Source organism: Pipra filicauda, unplaced genomic scaffold (assembly GCF_003945595.2).
Source record: "Pipra filicauda isolate LSUMZ 115617 unplaced genomic scaffold, ASM394559v2 scaffold505_size606005_pilon, whole genome shotgun sequence".
Taxonomy (NCBI): domain Eukaryota; kingdom Metazoa; phylum Chordata; class Aves; order Passeriformes; family Pipridae; genus Pipra; species Pipra filicauda.
In genome coordinates, this window is record NW_024104649.1 from 48,572 (window position 1) to 71,160 (window position 22,589).

A 22,589-nucleotide genomic window follows, 5' to 3' on the forward strand; every position below is an offset into this window, starting at 1 on the left:
GGTCTGAGTAGAGGAGGATTGCAGTGCTGGGGACAGGAGCCTGAACACAGCTGTACCTACAGGTCATCGGGCAGTGAGTTACTTTGTGCAGGTGACACTGCCCATGGCATGTCCCACCTCCTTGCCCCTCGCTGACACCACGTTTCAGAGGAAGAAGCACTGTTTGCATCTACAGTCATCGGCAGGGCACTTGAGTGGCAGGGAATATACTCACTCTTGCTAAGAGCAGATTAACAGGGTATATACTTCTAATCCAAAGACCAACTAAGTCAGTCACCTCAATGACTGGAAAAAGCGCTTCCAAGTGTTTAGAACTGGAACGGAAGAGATGGCCACTGACTGCTTTGAAAAGCAGGAAAACAGGAACCACAGGAGTAGTCTGAGCTATAAAAGTCATGAGCTACTGAAGGTAGTGATGCTACCTGGATTATGGGTGGGAGCATGGAAGTGTTATATTTAAAACAGTTTCACACTCACTGGAAAAAGTGGAAAAGGATAAGCAAACTTGGAAGGAGAAGAATCTCATTTCTCAAAGATAGAAAATGTGGCCATTTGTGCAACAGGAGGGAATTCACGGGGCTTTCTGCCAAAATATTTACTTATATTGGTAGAGACAGGATAAAGTTAATAAATACAATGTGAATGTTAGCACAAGGAAAGGAGTCCCAGATTTGTGTCACAGAATCACACAATTACAGAATCACACCATCTTTCACATATCATTCAAAGCAAGGAAGGTTCAGAATAAAACTAGAAAAGCAATTTGATGTAAAGGAAGATTGGAGATAAAGCACTGGACAGCACAGAGCTCATCTGCTCAGTGTCAGATCTCACACTGAACCCTCTGTTCTTGTTTGCTCCTGGGAAATCACCAGTGACTGACTGGTAAAACACCTCGGCAAAAGCCTCACCGTGAGAAATACATGGAGCCCACAACTTGAAATTAAATGTGATCCTTATTAAACTGCTAGATCTGAATACTGTCAATTTTTATGAGAAGGAGATTCCAAAGAAAGTTTAACTTCAAATACAGATTTGTTGTAAACTTTGTATTTCAGTCTTACCTTTATTAGAGGGTGCATCTGTGTGCATGGTTTAAGTTTGCCTGAACTTTTGAGTGATTTGAAATCCAAATGCTGTGTAAGTAGCTGTATTTACTCCAAATAGACCCAGCTATTGGCTGTATCTCTAGCAGTCTTCAGGGTAAATAAGGAGTTGTTGGTGACATACCACCCCAGAGGGATGTTTTTTGAAAAACTGTGAGGCCTTTGGTGTTGATACCCCCCAGTTCTTACTGCTTGTCTGCAGGAGATAACAGCTACATCAGCCAAACTAGTACTCCAGGCCTGTAACTGGGGAGTGGGCAAACTGTTAGACACCAAAGGACCTGAAGTACTTTTAATTGCCCTCCCAATACCAACCATCCAAGCCTGCCAGGGTCTTCCTGCATGCAGGACCACACATAATCATCACAGAGCATCTCTTTTGTCCTAAAAAGCTGTCCAGTGCATTCCATATCTAAAGATAATTTAGGTATGAGCAAGACATTCAAATAACAACAAAAATACTTAGAACTAACTATTAAATTCTAACAGGTTTTCAAACTTTCTTTTGTTAGCATTTAAACTAATTTCTAAGGAGTTACAATTAAAAAGACAAAACTGTGTTCAATCCACTAGTCTACAATGACATTTCTTAAGCTTCTCCCTGTATCATTTGGTGCTGGTGGATGCTGGAGACAGTACCCCTGACTGGATAGCCTGGTCCCTGGCAATCCCTGTGGTTCCTAATTCAACTCAGCATCAGAAGTGAAACATAACTGCAGCCTACACTGATAAAGCAACTTCAATTTTACAGACCCGTAAGGCTTAAAAATGTACACACATATACAGAAACAACAACTTTGTTGTTAAATATTGATTTAAATGGATTCCTACATGTATTCACTATTTTCTTGAGGTTCTTCATAGGTTCCTGATGTTTACATACAGCATAGGCAAAGCTTTTCACGATATCAGGGATTTTACCACACCGTTTGCTTAAATGTAGACTTTACAGAGCAGGGCTTTGGAAGATACTAGTGTAATGTATCACACTAACAATTTTCTTGTACAAGTCTATGCTGGGTATCCCATAGGAAAACCAAAGAATTTGGGGATAGATAGTACACATAACAGTCACCAATAAAATTATGGATAATATATGTTTATAATTGGAAATTTAAACTGCACAAGACACATGCTCTGGTGACTGTGGGAGACAGTGACTTTGCCTACACAAGCCATGCATAGTGATGGGAAATTAAAACAGTATCTGATTTATATTTTCATTAGAAAGGCAACTAACAGAAATAAAGGCAGCAAATAAGTAGCTGTATCATTCTAGAGCATTCAGACAGGGACAAGTATCAGTGAAAATATTCGTGGCTCCTACTAACGACACTCGTGTATTCATAAATGCTTGTTTGGTTAGGGTTTTTGATTCCCAGTAGGAGAAGCTCATTAACTATTCTCGTTTTCCCTTTTAAAAAGTTTCAGGCATGCAGTCAAGGGGAAAAAAAAACACTGCCATATGTTTTGTTCAACAGTGGAGAATGAGTAGCAAGCAGTAAATAGCAGGGAAAATTGCAAGTGATCCTATGAAAATACTGATTTGGAAGTACAGTCAACTGACTCATTAGGAAAGAGAACACAAAGCCCATCTTATATTTGGCCAATTCTAACTAATATCTAGGGGGAATTAATAAAAACAAAACCATGAACCACACTGAAAGAGGAGAGTCTGAATGGGTAAACGTGTGGAAGGCTGGCATTAATCCTTGATGAGCAGGCTGCTGCCCACTGATTCTTGGGAAGAAGCTAGAGGGGGAAAACCCAACGGTGTCACAGATATAACAGATAAAAGAGCCTTCAGCTAAAAATCCCTGGAGGGACACGAGCAAAATTAAGTAGTATAGGAGAGTACATATGGTTAAATTACAATCAAATTGACTTCTTATGTGAAATAACGGAGACCATTAAAGAAGGGTTTGGATGGAACAAAGCTCATGGTCTTGATGGAATATATGTCAGTGTACGCCTTCAAATCTGTGAAAAATGAATGGCTCTATAATTAGCAAACTTTCTCCATGACTCATTAAATAATTGAATGCTACAAGTTAATACAGTGCTAGTCTAAATTAAATTAATTGTAACTGAAGAGAAGATAATATTTTTAAACTGTTTGCTTAGAACTTATTTTGCTTTAGCTACAAACAATACCAGTTCAACAAAGGGACAGGTATCCCTGGTAATTTTTAATTAAACAATCAAACTGACATTGTAATGTTTTATTTCTAGAGATATCCTGGTAGTGTGGCATTTTTAAATGCCCTCTTAAAAGGGAGAGAGGGCTGAGTTACTACTGAAGGGGCAGGGAGAGCCAGCTGGGATGTGAGTTCTGGCAGCAGAAACAGCTTGTGTTCCTGAAGTGATCATTCTCACAACTGTTAATTTTGGGGTGTTGTTTTAAAAGATGGGAAGACATTTCTAGCGCAAGCTAATGTACACGTGTACATATCAGTATATTTGACTCATTTTTATCCGTGAAGCTTTTTGTTTCCAAATAAAGAAACGAATGAGTAAGTTGCTAAGATTAAATTGGAAAGCAGTAAACTCTGGCAACATGACCCAGTGATTAATTATTTAGCAGAACATCTGGTCATATGGGCATGCCCAGAGCCACTTCTTACAGAGAGATTGATGACATTAATAACAAGGTGATCAAGGGTATAGTGGAAAATTTATCACCACTTGACACAGTTCAGCTTTGTTAATGCTTGAGTACTTCTTTAAATTCCTAGCTTGTATTTTCTCATCCCACAGATCTGTTGCCAACCCACTGTGATAAATCAAAGTGCCATTCAGGTATTAGTAGTACAATAACCCCCAAACCTGAAACTTTCAAGTAGAGGAAAGCATGTAAACAGGTCAGGATCTGTAAAACAGGCTGCAAGGCAAGCTCTGTGACACCACCACACCCTGGAACTGCTGTGCTGTGAGAAATTGTGTCACCCACGGAAAATGAGAAGAAGGATTAAAAATAGAATTTATTTCTGCTCTTGAACTTTCTTGCTCAAAAAGGCGCCTGTCATTTTCTAGGCCAGTGAAACATTACAGTGGAGCTGACAGCGTCAAAGGCAGCCAAGAGGAATCAAATCATCAAACAATGAATGGTGACTCAAGCCTGCAGAAGAAAGGTGATCCCTGTGGGCTCCAAAGACAGTGGTGTCCTGAGAATCTTAAAATACAATTTAATCACCAAATAGACCATAAAAACGTCCAAGCCCAGATCCAAATCCATGTCTGAGCCTTCCACACTGCTTGTGCCCCAGCGGCTGCCCACACTGGGCTCCTCCACAACTTGCCCTGTGCTCAGATGTTATTCCATGGGCATGGATGCATCGGGCTTGCTGCAGCCCAGTCCAACACCCCTCCCAGCCTTGGCACAGCACAGATTTAAGATTTGCTTCTTCATCCAAGCAGCACCAGGCACAGAGCCCTTTCGCTTTTTAGACCACCATAGTTAAGACTCACCAGGTTTGTCTGGATTACCTTGCGTGCACCTGATATTTGAGAAGGAAGGAAAAAGACACTTCCCAGGACAGACTTGCTTTCTTCTGCAATTCTGAATAACCATGGTAAACAAGTACTATTACAGATAAAGCTGGCAGTTAGAAATCCTGAAATGTGACACCGAGTGGCCAAAACAATATGAGTGTTTTCCTGCTGTAGCAGGGGAAGGCTGCAAAGGCTTCCAGTAGTTTGCTTTTATTTAATGGGCTTTGTTTAGTCAACTACTGTGCAATGTTTTCATAAAACAAAACCATTTTACTGTCTTAAGACTTCAACCAGGAAACAAATGTGGCCAAGGGTTTCCAAAACAGAAGTTTAAATTTGGGCTCTTGTGTGAGTTGGATATTTGGGGTTATTTGAGAAAACTGAGGTAAACAACCACATATTTGACAGCTTGAGAAATACATAACTCAGGTGGGTGCCCGACTTACCCCAGAAGAATTCCGTGAAACTTCAAAAGAATGGCTTTCAGTATGTTTTCTAGAGGAGGGAACAGCATCTTCCCCCTGGCAGAGATATGGAAAGGAAGCCATTCCATCGATTGCATTAAGCTGAACTAGGGAATTCTTCAAAAAATAAGGGATGTAGCAGAGGTGTCTGATTTTGCAGGCTGAGCTGGTCACTGCCAGGCTGTCTGCTGGTTGGTACCTACAAGGCAATGCTTCATGACTTGTTTATTTAAGTTTTGACTGATGGACACACTCCTTTGCTTCATAGCAATTACTTAGGAATTGAAAATCTGGTATCAGAAACAGCAGACAATGAAACAGAACTTCTCTAGCAGCTAGGGCTTATATGCTTAAGAATTGTGTATTAAATAAGGAAATTGCCAAATTTGATAATTCAGTAATAGTAATTGCAAAATTCAATACATTTTAAGGCTATTCCACTGAAATACTAGAGAAAGAGATCACTGATTTAAAAAAAAAAAAAGAAACCCAAAGAAAAATAAATTCTAAATTAAATACTAATATGCTTACATACACTAATATTCCATTCTATACCATGAAAACACACTGGAAAACATATTAGAAGGCATAGAGAACTGAGAACTTGCAGTAACAAGTACAATCAGAAAATAAAAAGAAAATATGCATAGCATAAAGGCAGGAGTATTAAAGAGTACAGTCTCATTCAGGAATTCAGAGCTGAAGGTGGAATAATGAAAGTATGATTTTATAATCCTCCTACGTCTTGGCATTATTCTGAAGTAAATCTACGAAGGCATAAATGACTGAAGACAATGTGATCTCTTTGATGATTAAAGTGATACAACACTGAGTTCAGATATAGGGTGGTCTGGGTTTAGGGAAACTAGGCCAGTGGTAGCTGGGAGCACTTAGAGCATTCACCCTCACCTGACACAGGAAAGGTCTAAGGATTAGAAGGATTAAGATTAAGGAAGACAGTTCATGCGTGAGGAAGATTAAAACCACACTTGCTTAACAACACACCAAGAGAATGGCTACATCTCATGATCTGCATCACTGCAAAATGTTAATTATCAGCTAATGGAACATATGTGTGTTCTTCCAGACACTGCATTCTGTACCTCTTCGCTCCTCTGATATTTCAAAGACATGAGCGTTTCTAAGAAATGAAAGTAGAATATATGCAAATGTATGTAAAAATTTGAAACAACCAATGCTTTGCATGTGCTGGGAATATTTTTAAGGGATAGCTCCCCTAAATCTTTCCCATAGGAGACTAAAATGCTATTACATTCACAGGAGAACACTATAATTCAAAGAAGTCTTAAATCCTGTAAGGGTGGTCCAGCTTGAACACAAGCAGCATTTCCTCCTGAATACTGTATGCTGGACCTTCCTGAGACAACCCATGCCAAGAAGTTCTAACCCCAGTCCAAATAGTCATTACCTTTGGCAAGAAGGTGATGAACATGAATTTATCCTCTCAAACTACACATCACTCACGAAATACATTTAGGGCTGGTCTTTGCCAGCCAGTTAAGTTACAGGGCCAATATGCTCAGTACTGGGACCATTGCATTCCTATGCAGCCAGGTGTCAGCTGACACCACCACACTACAGGTATTCACAAATATTGCGGGTTTAGTACAAGTTTCCACACATGCCAGCTTGGGAAAAACTGAACATACTTTAGCTAGAGATCACCTAGTTACTAATTGTAATATTTTTTAATTGTATCTACATTTTGTTTAGTGCTATTTGTGTTGTTTTAAACGCATTTTGTCTCATCTAATTCTCTACTTGAGACAAAAGCCTGGAATTTTAAATCACAGTCATTAGCACAGCTCACCAAGGTCATGTTCTCACATAACCTGTTTTGCTCCTGGAAGACAGTTCTGAGAGCTCGACTGCATGCTCTGAGTCAGCTCCATTTTCTTCCAGCATAGGACGTTAACACAGCAACAGCATTATTTTTTCTTGAAGCAAGGTATTACTGTTCACCAGGGGAGGGTATGGCAATAATTGCTTCTTATGTAAACAAGCAGAAATTAATAATGTTTTCTAGAGACCTAGATAAAAGTCTTGTAAATTACTTGGCGAGATGCATGGATGTCAAATCTCAGACCAGATAAATATTAGATCACTATACACTTAAAGTTCTATTTCATCTCTTACGTTAAAGAAATGAGAGCAATAGTTTTGTAGTACATGGATATGTTAGAAATGTCTGCAAACTATAGGGCTGACTTAGCACACGGTATTCTTACAATACATTAGAGCATGATTTTTTCAAGATTTTAAGTGTAATAGACAATTAGACTACTCAGCTGACACTGTAATTACCATGATATAAAGGTAATAGTGAATAATGAATGGTGCTACTGAAAGTATCTTGTGGAATAACTAATCAGTGTGTGAAATCTGGATGCCTTTAGGTTATGATCAGCTAGAAAAACTGTCACCAAGTGTCATTTGCTTTGTTCCATCTGAGACAAAGAAAGCATGATACAAACCATTAAGAACTAATATTTATTAATAAACTCATTTTAAAAGGCTTTAAACTCTCCTTATTACTTCCTTAAAAATAAGGAAGTGCAAGGGATACCAGACTTTATTGCAATATTAAGTTTCCTCTGATTATGTCAAAGGATAAAGCTCCTGGAAAAAATCTGTTTAATTGATCCGTCTTTATTTCTATCCTTAACAGTTTTCAACACCAATTCATGGAGCCCTTTATACCTTTTTATTACTCCATTCATCCCTTCCTCAGTACCCAGCACTGAAGGTAATAATCAACATCACAGTCATTACACCATGAAAAGAAGCTGATACTTTTTTAAGCAAGAGAAAAATCTAGCTTGAAGTTTGATTTTAGAAATTCAATGGTACTATTCTGCAAACATATAATCGTGCAGTGTGGAACAGATTACACCCCATCACCCTTATTTAATGGTTTGGTATTATATTTAGTAATATCTTTTGCCTGCTGAAAGCACCATTCCCAAAGTACTTCTAGCCCTCATAGTCAGCCTTGGAGAACCCATGGTTTTCTTATGTTTCATTTACCAGAGACAAATACAAAATGAAAACTAGTCTTCGTCTAAAAAAACATCCCAGCAAATAAGACATCAGTGTTTCTATAAACAAAGTCTGAAATCTTGACAGGCTCTGAATCCAGAGTTCAAAGGATGAATCCTAGATTTGCTATTAACATTTTTTGTGTTGCAAGATTTCTTTTTTTTTTTTTTAGATTGAGGCTTACAGTGTGGCTTTCAAGAGACACTTATTGCTTACAGAACCCAGTTCTTGGTTTAGGAAATATATATATGCTATGATATCATAGGAATTGGCTAACCTAAGTTCCCAAAAAGTCACATTTGAGGTGCCAGCTGCAGAGTAGCCCAGCTGTGGCCAGCTGGAAATGCTGGCAGGGGAACTTCCGCTGGTATTTAAGAGGAAGATGTTATATTTCAATGACAGTTCTTTTAAGAGGACAACAAAACTGGTACCAGGGAAGGGCAGGCCAACACACAGGTAATCCTCCTGTTGAATTAAATGTTTGGGTCCTGTGAAAATTCTGAATTTTCCCTTTCTGCAAGAACTGTAATCATGTACAACTCAGCTGCTGTGACCCCTGCTCTCCATCATCTTCATCGCTTGTTGTGGTACCTGGAACACAGCCCTTGATCTTACAGCAGTTGTGCTAGACTAGGATCAAAGTCTAGAGGCTGGCAAATTAGCATGTGAGGCTCCAGCCACAAGGAAAAGGCCTTTTCATACTTGGAAAACAACGTGCATACTTCTGCTGCCATGTAACTAAAAGCATAGTTATGGTTAGACACATGATGATGAGTAACAATGATACAGATTACTTGAGTGCATGGAGATGTGTTCACATCATCCAAAATGCTGACAGTGCCAGGATTCATCACTTGCTGTTAGTGACACCTCTCCCCTACGTGCTTTTATTTTTCCACCATGAGCTAAAATTTCAAAATGTGGCAGCATGAGCTAGTTACGGATGACCTGAACTGACAAGCAAGTAGTTATTCACAGAAAGCCAGATATATTTTAAAAAAATTAGAAGTTCATGCATCTCTATCCTATTTCATCATCATTGCTTGTGGTAACAGCCTGTCTACATGACAGGTTTAGTGATCACCTCTCATCAGCTGCATTCCCTGACCCTTAGCCCAGCTAGGCAGTGGCTGACAGCTTCTGCTGCAATGAGACAGGGAGGGAAGGTAAAACTGAGCCAGGTTCTTCAGGCCTTGGTGGGCTGGAGCAGCTCTTGGTCTTGATTTTCATTCAGTCCTTCACGGGTGATAAGGAAGGCAGGATAGTGGGCCTTTGATGTCATTTGCAGTGTTAATTCTGGGACCTGCAGCCAGTGTTGGCAGGATGACAGTTCTCACTGGGATCAGTGGAGGCACTGCTGCTCCCCAAAGCCAGTTATTTTAAGTCACATCTAAACAAGGAATTACGAGCTTAAGATCAGCCTTTCTCCCCCGCAGGAGGTTCAGTTAGATGCAAGACTTGGTAACTAAAAACCCAGATCACATCCCTCTCGCTTGAGCCAAACTGCTGTTGGGTTAGGAGGGTGTTGGCTCCTGCTGAACTGAAGAATTCACAGCCTGGCCGTAGGTATGTGGGTAAATACCTGGGAGGCTGACGTGCCTCGTGTGCCTCTTTGTTGCTGGATACCAGCAAAGGGGGCCACAGCAGCCTCACTGCAGACAGTTCTCTGCATGCTAATGACTGACATCCTTGCCTGTGGGTGGGCAGGTGACTCCTCACCATTTCTTGTACCACCTGCCTGGCACCACCTCACTTTCTGGTGGCTTTTATTTGAGTCCTCTCTTACTCATATCCTGAGCAAAAATAAACAAACACTCCACCAAAAACTACCACTGGACTCTACACTTCACAGCCTGCCCCATGCACGCTCCTTTCCCTTCTCCCCTCCATACTTTGCATTTTCAGTGGGTACTTGCTGCTCCAGCCATTGTGTATTTAGTGGCAGCATATCTGCACCAGCAGTTGGCATCACTGTTATAATCCAAGCAGAGCCTAAGAGCCCATTTCAGACAAGGTCTTAGAAACATGAAGAGGCTTGCAATAAGGGAAACAAAACAAAAATGCTCTTAACACATCCATGTTTTTTTCTATGAATCTATTTCATTACTTTTCTTTTTAATCCATCGCTAGTTCCCTATACAATATTATTGCCCATTAAAGAAAAAGATTTACACATCAAAACAAAAAGACAACCAAATCCCAATCTCTTTATTTTTACCAGGCCTAGCTCAGGAAACCTCTTGCTGGGCTGTAGGGCTGAGCACCAGCCAGGGCCACCAACAGACATTTAAATTAGAGACATCCCTGGGCAGTGATGGCCAGTTCCAAAGAGTGAAGCTAGGCCCTCCTTTTCTCACTGCTGAATTAAAAACAGCATGAGTAAATCCCCTTCCCCACAAGTCAGAGCATTTCTGTTAACATCTGTTAGATAAAAACTTCACTCTGTATCCAAATACCTCTGGCGTTCAGGCGGGTGCAGATCCAGGGATGACTCTCATGTCTTACTGAAATCCATGGCATTGCTTCTCAGCTTCCTTGCAGCATTACCAGCCCACATCTAAGGCTCAGGCTCCACCAGGCTTCTCCTCCAGCAAGGGGTGACCCCCTGGAGCCCTGATCAGCTGCTGTGTCCTCAGCCCTGGTCACAGTTGAAATGAAATGATTCAGTTGAGGGAATAAACAAAATGGAGCTTCCTCCCTGCGGGAGAGGCATGAGCAGCAGGTGAGCAGTGAGAATACCAGCAACCTGCTGTCACAGCCCAAGACTGTCATTACCTTACATTGCATGTAATTAAGGCTGCGATTCAGCCACAGTGAATTAATTTGTTCAGTCCTCATTCACTTGCTGCTGAAATCATGGCATGGGTCCCCTAACTACACTCGGACTTCATATGTGAAGTCAGATTTGCACTCTTCAGACTTAAAACCAGAAAACCTCCATCCAGATCCCCTCTCTAGTTCTTTGTGCCTATTTCTTCAATTGCAAGGATTTGTTTGAAATTGATGATGAAACAGGACATTTTTGAGGGATCTGAACAGGAAAGAAATCCAGGTGAATTTTGGGTATATGTACATTTTTAAAGGTTTCACCTAATTTCATCAATATTGCTGTACTAAATGCAATAATCTTGAGAATCCAGGTGTGCACTTCATGTAAAAAGGTGGAACAAGCCTAGGACTGATGATTAGAGTGCTGATGGAACAAATGAACATTTAAAAAAAAACAACAAAAGAAATCAAACTTCCCTTCAATATTAATTTGATCTGGGCTATTGTAGAGCAATGACAACCCTCAGATTGCTTCATACTCCAGGAGGTTAGACTTCAGTGCTTCATGAGAGAACTAAGAAAGCTCATGAAAAGAAATGCCATCATTCAAAATTTCTAAGAGCTAATAAGAAATTAGCTACAGAAAGTTCTGCCATTTTATTACCTACATGCACACACGTGCATGTAGAACTGCTTATTTACTCATTAAGGAACTTTTTACATCTCCCATCCATTGTAGCTCCTTTGCTGCGAGCCCCTAACCAAAATTTCGAGGTAGCTGCACAGCCCTTTTCACACATTAACAGAACCTGGACATTATGTTATAATTCTTTGTATTTCAAATGGTTATAAATTATTAAAATAGGAGATCTAGCTGACTGTGGTGTAGAGAAATCATGCTTTACCTAAGCTCAGACTGGTTTTTTTAGCAATATTGTTTATTTCAATACCTCATAAACTCGAATATAGTGCCAGTGCACACACAAGGAAAAGCTATTTTTCTGTTGAAAATTTAATTGAAGGTTATCCCAAGTAATAATGAAAGCCCTTAGCAGCACTGGCATTACATCAGACGTCTGTCCTGGTGCATTACAAAGGTACCTCTGTACTAATCATGATCAGAAAAAAGATTAAGTGATATAGAGGGTCGGTTGGTGCTGTGTTAATAAATTCTGGCAACAGAGTTACAACTCTGGACCCTGGCCAAGAGCACAGTTTTCCTGTGCAATCAAGGGTATAGCTTAAAAAAGAGAAGGAAACAAATCCTCCTCTGCAGCCAGGGCTGGAGAGGGGACAAGCCAGCAGGTGGCCATGATGGAGCCTCAGAAGCACGACTGGGGACAGTTGTACACTATACTCCAATTAATTTTCATATTTTTTTTAATGCAAGTGATTAAAAGCGCAGCTGCCCATCTGCACTGCCCAATGACAGCTGGTTTTGCTTTCTCACAGATTAAGTGAAGACAATCAGTCTCCGTAGCCGTCTGAGACCACTTCCCATTGATGTCAGAGCCTGGCTCAGCCCCATTCTCACTCCAACCTTTGAATGGGAGCAGCAGGTGACTCGAGTGAGTCACTACCATGGCAAAGGCAATCTAGATGCCTTTGCAGACAGGCCAAGCTAAGCAGGCTGTGCCCGACTGCTCCTCAAGCACCACAGGGCAGAGCAGCCCTCCCGTTGTGTAGATGGGGTCAGGAGTGGCATCAAACTGACCAGGAATTGTGAATGAAGCAGAAGACATTGTACCCCATAGCCTGGCCTTTGAGGAGCATCTTAAATCTCAGCACACAGCTGAAATGATGCCCTTTTACAAATACCCACTTCGCCTTAAGCAAAGAAGTTGCATTTATATCAGAAGGTGTCACAGGGGCCCTGCCATACAAATCTTCATTGGAAGCAGAATCTGATTCTTTAGATGCAACTGTGTAAAATGTGCAATGGCATTGATTGCCAATTTTACATGGAAAGAGTCAATTTCATGCTCTTCTCTATTTTTTCCAGGTCTTACCATCTTGCACTGTGAAATCTTAGACAAACATAGCAATACAGTCAAGCAATATTAGAAGAATATCCTTGCAATACTGAAAAGGATACATCGCATGTGTTAGCAAAATTTGTAATAACACCACATAAATATCAAGCACGTCAACATTATTATCCAGCTGCCACCATGACGGACTGTAGACAAATAGTGTGATAAACACTTTGAGAACTGCAGATTTCCATGCAGGTATCCAAACAGATTACCTTTTTCCCAAGGGTTCAGAGTGCCAGGCTATCGTCATACAAAATCAAATGAAGAGATTCTTGTAGAAACAAGACATGGGGTTTAGGATTCCAGTTCTAAAACAATTAATTTAACTTCAAAGTCATTTTATGTTATTACATTCATACTTTTGGTTTTGTTATTTCAAGTGTGGATTATTTTCTTACGTATTTTGTTTTTTACTAATGGATAAATAATAATAATAATTAATAATATGTCCATTTAATTTTCCAACTCTTATAGAAAAGGTCGATTTTGGAGTTTATACCAGCTTTTAAACCAAAAATTTTTGTCTGAGGAAGGAATCTAGGAGCTCTCTCTTCTATGAAGGTAAACTTCAATGCTTAAAAAAGATCCAAGTTGATGACAATATCACTTACTAGTTTTACCTCCACTGACAGCATGCCCAGACTGAGATAAGAATCACATCCATGGGTGGTTTCCATCAGAGGGGGATGAACTTCTCAAGATACTCCAGATAGAGCTGCTCACCTTGCAGAGAGGGTCAGTGTTTCAGCACTGGATTTTGAGAGACAAGAAAAATCAGCATTTGCTGGGATCAGGCCCCTAAAACAGCTTTTCTCTTCACTTTTTACACCAGTGTTTGTACAGACTGGTTATTACAAGTGGGGTCCCAGGTGCTGCAGGGGAAGCAGCCTGTCACACAGCCTGTCACACACAGAGCCATACCTGCCAGTGAGTGCCAGCAGGTTTTGGGATCTAGCTACACTTCCAGCAATTTGCAGCAGCAGATACTTGGGAAGCATTAATTATGCTCTGGCCAAAGAGGTAAACCGAGGCACAGAGGATGAGGGCCCATTCTGAATCCCAAGGCAATCAGTTAATGAACTCTGATTTGTTTATTACAAAATGGTTAGTCCTTTGTGAACCTGCTCCCTGTTTGCCAATCCACTGTCCTGACTTGTGGACCACATTCAGGCTACTGGACCAGACCCGTTACCTGGTTAAAAGGACTGAGAACAATTTCCCCTTTTGTATTTGCTTTTGCACAGGCAAGTTGTTGCACCATCATTACCTGTAAGTGAAATCCTCTTGAGCTGATTATCTGTTGGTGTGAGTAACTTCTCCCAAGGTTACTGCAGGTTTTTAAGACTGAAATGTGTCTCTCTGAAGTGCTTCATTCCCACAGGGTCTGTGGCTTTGCACTGAGGTCCATCATACCTAAGGGTTCTGTTTACTTCAGCTGTATGCAGTGAAGTGGCTCAGTGGCTCCCAAGACACGTGGACTGCTATGGGACTATCTGGGTGATGAGAAAACTTTCAGTGCTTTGCTCTGAAATGTCCAAAGACAACACTTCCAGAAAGGCAAAAAGGTCTTGACAACACATTCCTGTGAGGCTTGCAAGAGGATCCTGAGTTGAAAGTTAAACAAACAAGAAACTCACACTGTCTACAAGTCAGACTGGATCAAGACTTTTTTCTCAAGGTATAGAAATTTCAGCTGACCTGCTGGTGACTTCTCGCTTTTGCCTCATATAAAATCAAAACAAGCTTCACACATAAGACCCAGGATAACATGCTGTATAGTGGGGAAGTGAAATCTTCTCAAGTTTTCCTGCTAACTTTGAGACCTTTCCCCTGGAACCATATGTTTTCAAAGAAAGAGAAATTGCTACAAGCAAATGCATTTTAACCTTCCCTGCTGTTCTTCTGATTCAAAGCAGATCTGAATAAGCTGCATCAGATATATTTAAGAGTTGCCATACACCAGTGAAAAGATACATTGCTTTGGACTTACTTCTGTAGTGCTTCTTGGGATGAATGCCTTAAAGACTACAGACATTTGGTCACAGAGCAGAATCCAGCATGTGAGGATAGTGGCTGAGGGAGTTTATTGACATATCCACATTTTAGTTCAGCTTAGGGTTGCTCATTTGAACCAAATCTTCCAAGCACAGCAGTTCAGAATTAGTTGAAGGTATGCTTTGTGATGACTAAACACCATAAAACTGAAGAAGTAAATTCCTGGATACAGCTTCACTTCTCACCTGGGAATAACACTTAACATAGGACTAGAAATGAAGTTTTTCCTTTCATAGCTGAGTGGATTCAGTGAGAGCTGTGGATACCAGTGCCCATACTGCCTTTTCGACACACCTGTATGATACTCAGCACACCTCGACCCCTGAAAAAAATGACAACAGCTATTTCAGCTTGACTCCGTGCTTTCTCTCTCCAGCTCACTGTTGGCGGCTGGAATTTCAGCTTCTGTTTTCTTCTCCCCAACTTCCATCCCCCCTCCCCTTCCCGCCCCGTGCTGACCCCCAGCTTACAGAGACTCTGCACCACAATATACAGGACACACGGCAATTCAAAGGCCAAAAGTTGCTAAAGCGCTTATGCAAGTTAATTACTGTGCCTGTTTAATCCTATGTAATGCAGATTAGCCCTGTCAGCTACTGTTCGGAGAGCACTTGATGTTACGGGCTGGGCCGTCAGCAGGGAAACCGCTCTCCTCAGGAGCAGCACAGTCACTTGGAGTGAGGAGATGCTGACCAGTGCTGGGAAAAAAAACCTGTCGCACTGTTCCCTCGTTGCTGTCAGGATGGAGGAGTTGGACGCAAAAGCTACATATGAAAAACAGGCAGGTTTAAAGAGGGTATTGCACCCCTCATTTCAAAAGAAAATTGTCAACTTTGACCCCGTACCCCACTTCTGCACCTTCAGATGAAAAATTCCAGCAAAGAGATCCACAAAAGAAAGACATCCTTACACCAAGACATGGGCCATGGTGAAGTCAAGCCACTAGACACTATTTATATATCAAAGTCCTAAAACACGTTTCCTTCAAACGAGAGGTCACAGAAAGCTGTCCAGTTCGAAAGGCACATCATCTGTCAGGCAGGAGAAGGTAGAAAGGTGGAGCACTTCCTGGGAACTTCTACTTGTCACAACTTGAGTCCAATCTAATAGGATTAATTTACAGTCATTACTCAGGTAAAATGTCCTCTGGCAGCAGGTGTGTTTACATAGGGCCTGCTTATTCCCTGAAGGAGTGCAAATACAGTGTGTTCAGATGGCTCATTCAAAAAATTATTGACATGTAGTATTTCAGAATTTCCAGCACTGCTTTTCCTATTCTAAAGTGTTAAAAAATATGGGTTATCTTGATTTGTAAATGGTAGCCAGGACTACAGCATTTCATATGACACCATTGGTAACCCAGCTACAGTAATAATGCCAATTTCCTCCACCCATGCATTATATTACAGTTAAGCAAATATTTTCCACCTCAGCAGATTTTACGATCAAATGACAGACTTATCTCTTTGTGGTTCATGGCTGATAACACTTTGATTGATGGAGGTAATAATGACAGAATATGTGATAAGGTTGTCTATCACTGGCTGAGACTCAAGGCATGGGACACTAAACTTACACATTGTTAAAAGCCCTTTTTATTCTATGTGACTTACAGATGCAGTAAAATTTAATCATTATTTTAAAAAGAGCATAATTAATTATAAATCACATCAATACTTCTTTTACATTAGAAATCTAAATCATTTATATCCTAAAAAAATTAGATTTTGCAAGCAAAAGAGATAAGAGATTAAAAGATGAACCAAGTGTCTAGAGATGTTTAATATTGCACTCAGCATGCTTCAGCCATTAGCCTCAATGCCTGAGCATGGACATTAAACTTGCAGCCATCTACCTCAAGCTGAATCCGATTGCCTTAAAATCTGCCTGCCAGCACTCCCATGTGCAGCACCACAGCGATGCTCTCCTGGGATGATGCTCACAGGTGAGTGCATTGAGTCTTGGCAACAGCCAGAGATGTTCCTGCCCACACCTGCCTCTTCCTCATGCCTCTGCCAGTCGCTGCCAGCCTGAGTTTCAACGAAGGCTTGAGGCAAGATGCCAGGCTGAGATGTGGACACGCATCTTGTCCTACCAGCTCTCCTTCAGGAGTGCTGACGTCCATCAGGGAGATGGGGAAGGGAGCAGAGGTGACATCTCAGCCACCACGGCAAGACCTGCAGCAGCTCAGGTACCAGACACCCCACTCCTCTCTGCTCATCCCCAAGGGCAGTGGGTATCCAAAGAGGGGGGTTACCTGTGACTGTGTAGGAGATGGCAGACAAAACATCTCGGCCAATCATCAGCAAAGCCACTCACTTCACACAGCAGTGGGACAGGATACTGCAAATGAGGAAGGCAAAAGTATCCACAGAGAAATGTGGCAAGTACAGAGGAGCAGAGTGGGTAGAGAAAGTCGCTCAAAAGGAGGAATACACTGAAAAATAAACCCTGGTACAATGTAAACAGGCTTCCAATTTGAGAATATTAGACATTTTTTCATAGGGTCTTTTTTTCTTTTTGCTGAAGATCAAAAAGGAATGATCTATTTCAGTGGCTTCCAGAGCAGCAGCAGTTGTGTTACCTTTTCTGTGCCTTCCTTCCTCCTCCCAGCTTCAGGAATTAAAATGTCGAGCTTCAGAGTCATACGTAGAATTTTTTTCAGGTGAAACACTGAACCGGAAGGAAAACAGCCAGGGAACGAAGGCATTCGAGCAGCAGCACCTTCCTCAGAGCAGAAACCAAACGCGCCAAAGCCGGGCAGTCGGGAGGCAGAGTCTGCGTGTTTTAGCTCCGTAGAGCTTGAGCAAACCGCCAGCCCCACAGCTCCCGCAGGCAGGAGAAGTAAGACAAACTCATCTCCTCCGCTGTTGCCTCTCATCCCACCTGCGCTGGCTTCCTGCTCTGGAAGCGAGTAGAGCAGGGAGTCACGGCACCGCGGAGCGCACACGTGCGGCGTGGCAGGGCACGCTTCCATCCCTCCCGCTCTAGAAGCGTGAGAGAGCACATGCCTAAACCGTGGTATCCAGGGACAGAATTTCAAGGGCATCCCACCCTCTCCTGTCCCTGGAGATGAGGACCGGTTGCTGGTTCCTCCCCGCATCCCGGTCCCGCCGCCCGGAGGGTGCGGAGCCGCTCCCGCAACGCGCCGCGGGCGTCACCTGGCGGCGAGGGGGCTCCGTGAGCCCGCACGGCTCATCCCGGCCCAGCCCTTCCTGCCCTCCCGAAACTTAAAGAGGCAATGCTGTGTCACTTACAGAAACTGCCACCGAAACGAGAAACGGCACAGATTTTAGCAACAAATAAACCCCCTGGCTTCTGTTTTAACGTGGACTTCCAGTGCATTTTAAAGCACACAGATGTCCATATTATTACGTGTGCGAATTAGTCCTAAGCAATTTCCCCAGGAAAACACTGTAGTTCGTGTCTCCAGAGGACAATCTGTGCTCAGCAAATAGGGAGAGTGAGAATTTTCCACTCAACACACTTATTCTCTGTGATTAAATACTGCTTGCTGACTGCAGAAGGGAAAGATGAGACCACTGTTAACTCATGTTAGCCAAAAAAAAACTCACAGTCAACATGCCAGGTTCCTGGTCTGTTCATTAAATTTCAGCATAGCCATTCCAAAAGCAATGGGGCTCCATTCATGCCAGAAGGAAATTTAACTGAAAATAAATCGCACAAACAGAAAATGTCCCTTGTCTAACAGTTGTAATTGTTAGTACTGCCCAAGATGGAAAAGGATCCAGGTTAGGTGCCTGCCCAACTGGGTAACAAGTATCTCTTGATCCCAGCATGCTTTAAGGGAAGCTCTCCGTTTTTGCACCACAAAAGGCTTTTCCCAAGCTTGCTCTATTTGTGAAACTTATTGTATGGAAGGCAACCAAAAAGGATATGGTTCCTCACCTTCTTTTAGCCACTTTTTTAGATGGATATATTTCTCCAGCATGTGACTACATTAAGTAAATTAATTTCCTCTCTTTTGTCTTCTTCTCTTCTTTTTCTGCAGCTCTATTCTATCTGTTAAACTGGAAAAAAAACAAGGCTCTCCTGGGATCTGCACTATAGGCACTGCTCCAGCAGTTCAGCTGACAGGAAACTGATGCCACGCTTAAGAAACATCAATTGAAAAACCATCTTACTATCACTGTATCACTTACCTGTCACAAGCAGTTGAGATCAGGATTTGTGTTGCTGCAGCACCTTGAGAAGCATGAATGTCCAGTTCCTCTTCATTCCTTGTTTTTCTCCATTTCTTGCTTTACAGGTATAACATGCTTCTTTCTAGTATTTCAGCAAAACCAGGATGTGATCTTGATCCATTGATGAACCATGCCACACCTCCAATTTACACATGCACACACATAATGGGACTACTTCAAAGCAATCCAAGGCCACTTTTTATCCATTTTTCCTCTTTACAGTATACTGAGATGCAAGATGGGATCATTGCACAAAGAAAGTACTAAAATGGTAACAAAATACAATTAGCTTTTCCTAGGCTTTGGAATTCACACTTGTCACTGCAGCTGTTAGTGCTGTGTAACATTGCCCTACTTAAAAAAACCCAAACATTAAGTACATCACTGTTGTGAGTGGTTTTCCTCTTCCCAAAAGACAAATGCGACACATTTTTTACTCCAACAGCTATTTAGTTCTCCAGTTCCTAGAGCTAAGCAGAGCCTCTGCAGGGTTTGTTCTTCTTTCTGGGGTTTGTTCTTCTTTCTTTCTTTTGGACTCCTTGATGCAAGTTTCATGTAAAATTCAAACTTGTCTTAAAACTGAAGTTGAATTCAACTCCAAAAACTATTATTTCACCAGCTCCTCAGGGGATTGCCCACCTTCCCATGCTCTAGCTTCCCTGTTGTGCCCTTTTGGCATTGAGCTCCTGGTTGTGGGCTGCTGCAGCCCAGCCCTTCCCTGCTGTGGGTCACTTGTTCCTCAGATCCTTTGGAACCCCAGCAGGAACCTGGTTTCTGGTGATCCTTCAGGAGACTGCAGCAAGCAATCCATCCACCTTCCCTGCCCCCTGATTTCTCAGCATGCTATGAGCACATATGACCCCCTGAGGAGCAGTGGTACATATCTGAATTTCAGTCAACACAAGCCCACTTTGATACAAACCTTTATTATCTCACATCTTGCCACAGCTATCATTGAAACAATTGATGTTCATATTTTACAGGCACCATAAAAAGTTACAAAGTGTAAAAGATGCTTTGTAGTTCACAAAGTAAAAATACTTGAGGACTGACTTTCTGTAAACAAAATTTGGCACAGAGATGTTCACACACAAGGGAACAGGCAGTTACTGTTATCCTGAGCACGTCGGGGAAGCAGCGTTTGCATGGTATAGAGGCAGAGCATCTCTGTCAATGGGATTACCTGTGGCATTAAAATCCCTTCCCTGGGATTACCTATGGCATTAAAAGGCACAAAGAGAAACACACCACGAAGCAGACCCCAATCAGTGTGGTCAACCCATCAGAAATCTAAGCACTACCCAATTCTTCTAGTCACAGCTGGGGAGGGGGTGCCACCATTCCTACTGGCTCTTGCTTTGTCCAGCATGAACTGCAAATGAAGACTGTGTTACTCCAACAAACATGGGCAGCCTCCTCGTGGCTGCAGCAGTGGTGGGATTGGTGCCTTCACTGGCCAAAATGAGTCTCTGGCTTCCATGAGTCTGGCCTTTAAGCTCAGTATTGTGAGTCTGCTTTACAAATCCACACACTAACACAGTAAAATTTTTAGATGATGCCATGTCTACCAGGTTTAGAGATGGAAATTCTATTTTAAAGTAGTCCTATAGACAACTGGTTAATGAAAGGTAGTTTGGAAGGACCATTATAAACTACAGGCAGCAGTTATTGAGCAACAATAAACATTTAAGTAGCTTGGAGATCTTGTTTTCCTTTTTTCTTTTTTCCATCTCCCTGTGTTACAAAGCAATGACAATATCAGTAGTCATAGTAACACAGTCCCTACTTGTTCTACCTATGCCAGTTATGGATGGTACTCAGAGCCCACAGATAATTTTCTCAGGGAAAACACAGGTAAGCCTGTTTTTAAGGTACTCTCTGGACCAGATATTGCCCCCAGATCAGTATAATAATAATAATAAATAATGCATATTCCCTAGAAGTTTTGGTTAATTTGATCGACAAAAATCCATTGTTACTTTCCATCCTCAACCTCAACGTTAATGTTTTTAAATTTACATTACTTTATGATATAGAAGCTCAGGTTGTATGTAAAAAGAACAAACAGAATGAGAGGAAATATCTCATTAGAGCAGATGATCTAGGATAGAACAGGCTGACATGGACTTCAAATTCTTCTTTCATGAATAATCAGCACTACTCATCAGGGCAGGCAGCAAAGAAACAGATCCAAAGGAAATTTCACACAGCTGGTTAAGGAAAAATGACTGCTCAGGGCTCATCACTTAGTACCATGCTTAGGACCCTACAAATCTCAGCCCAGGAAAAACCTGCTGTGTTTGACCTCCCTAGAAACACGCCCTTCCAAGTGCTGAAACAATCCTGATCTTAAACTCCTGTCAAACCTGTACAGTCACAGTGCTTCCTCTTCTCAAACCCTGTTCCTAAAACCCATTTCTGCTGAATGAGAAGACACCACTCAATATTTTCCATGCACAGACAGTCCAGAGATCTCAACCCAGGGAAAGATGGACAGAGAGTGAGGAAGTAAGATGCCTACACCACAGTGATCATCAGGCAGCAAAGGCACGGGAAGGGAGGGCAAACACATATGGCAGCAAGAAAGCTCAAGTAGAGGTGAATTATGGGCACATTTACAGCAGTCTGTCAGGGAAGAGGGGCTTCTTCAGGCAGTGCAAATTCCAGCCCTGGTTCCCAGAAAGACCCTATTGTCCAAGAGAAAATGAGAGCGGGATTCGCTGGCGCATTGTTGCCCACATCCATACACTAAAAGGAAGAGCTCTCCTGAGGAAACCAACTTGTTGCTGGGGGGTTTTTTGGAACACATACATCTGCTCTGTCTGGCAAATACTTGTTTGGTTTTGGAGCTTTGGTTCATTAGGAGTTCACTCTGTAACAGAGTTGAGATCTTTCCACTCTTTTCTTTAAACATTTTCATCTTGCTAAGATATTTTCTTTACAGAGTTCTACCTTGTTCCCAAAGTCCCAACTGTGTTTCTTCTAAGAAGCCTCCAGCCCAGCAAGCACACAATGTGCCCAGTCCTGCTATTCCTGGAGCATCCCAGTGCTGAACTGAACCATCTGCAGATGCCCCAGGCTGCCTGACAACCCTGTGCACAACTTGCCAGAGCACCTAATCGATGTCATATTCAGGCACCAAAACTGCTTAAAGCAAAACAAATTGTTCATTAATATCAGATCTGCAAAGTCCACATGCAGATAGAAAGTATGTAGAAACACAAGAATTTATCTCATAAAAAATTCAGTAATATACTACAATTCTCTCCACACACCGTAATCTCCAACACCTAGGCATTTTAACTGAAAAACAGTTTGGCTTGGATTTTTTTCCTTTTTTTCTGAAATGGATATCCACATTTAGGATACAATTTTAGGCACCTGGTTTATATACAAAGCCTC

The 22,589-nt window shown here is 41.8% G+C and overlaps 1 long non-coding RNA gene across 4 annotated transcripts; it reads right to left on the bottom strand.

Annotated features, from left to right (window-relative positions):
• Nucleotides 1–595: 595 nt before the first annotated feature.
• LOC114003887 lies at nucleotides 596–18,087 on the bottom strand. Of its 4 annotated transcripts, XR_003546399.2 has the most exons (5): nucleotides 17,240–18,087; nucleotides 14,195–15,304; nucleotides 13,539–13,677; nucleotides 10,579–10,760; nucleotides 596–5,119 (listed from the first exon to the last, which is right to left on the bottom strand). It is a non-coding gene; the product is annotated as an uncharacterized LOC114003887 (long non-coding RNA). The 4 variants fall into 4 exon arrangements; XR_005565641.1 differs by lacking the exon at nucleotides 596–5,119 and having other exon boundaries at nucleotides 7,132–10,760; nucleotides 17,567–18,087; XR_005565642.1 differs by lacking the exon at nucleotides 596–5,119 and having other exon boundaries at nucleotides 7,132–10,760; nucleotides 13,548–13,677.
• Nucleotides 18,088–22,589: the final 4,502 nt, after the last annotated feature.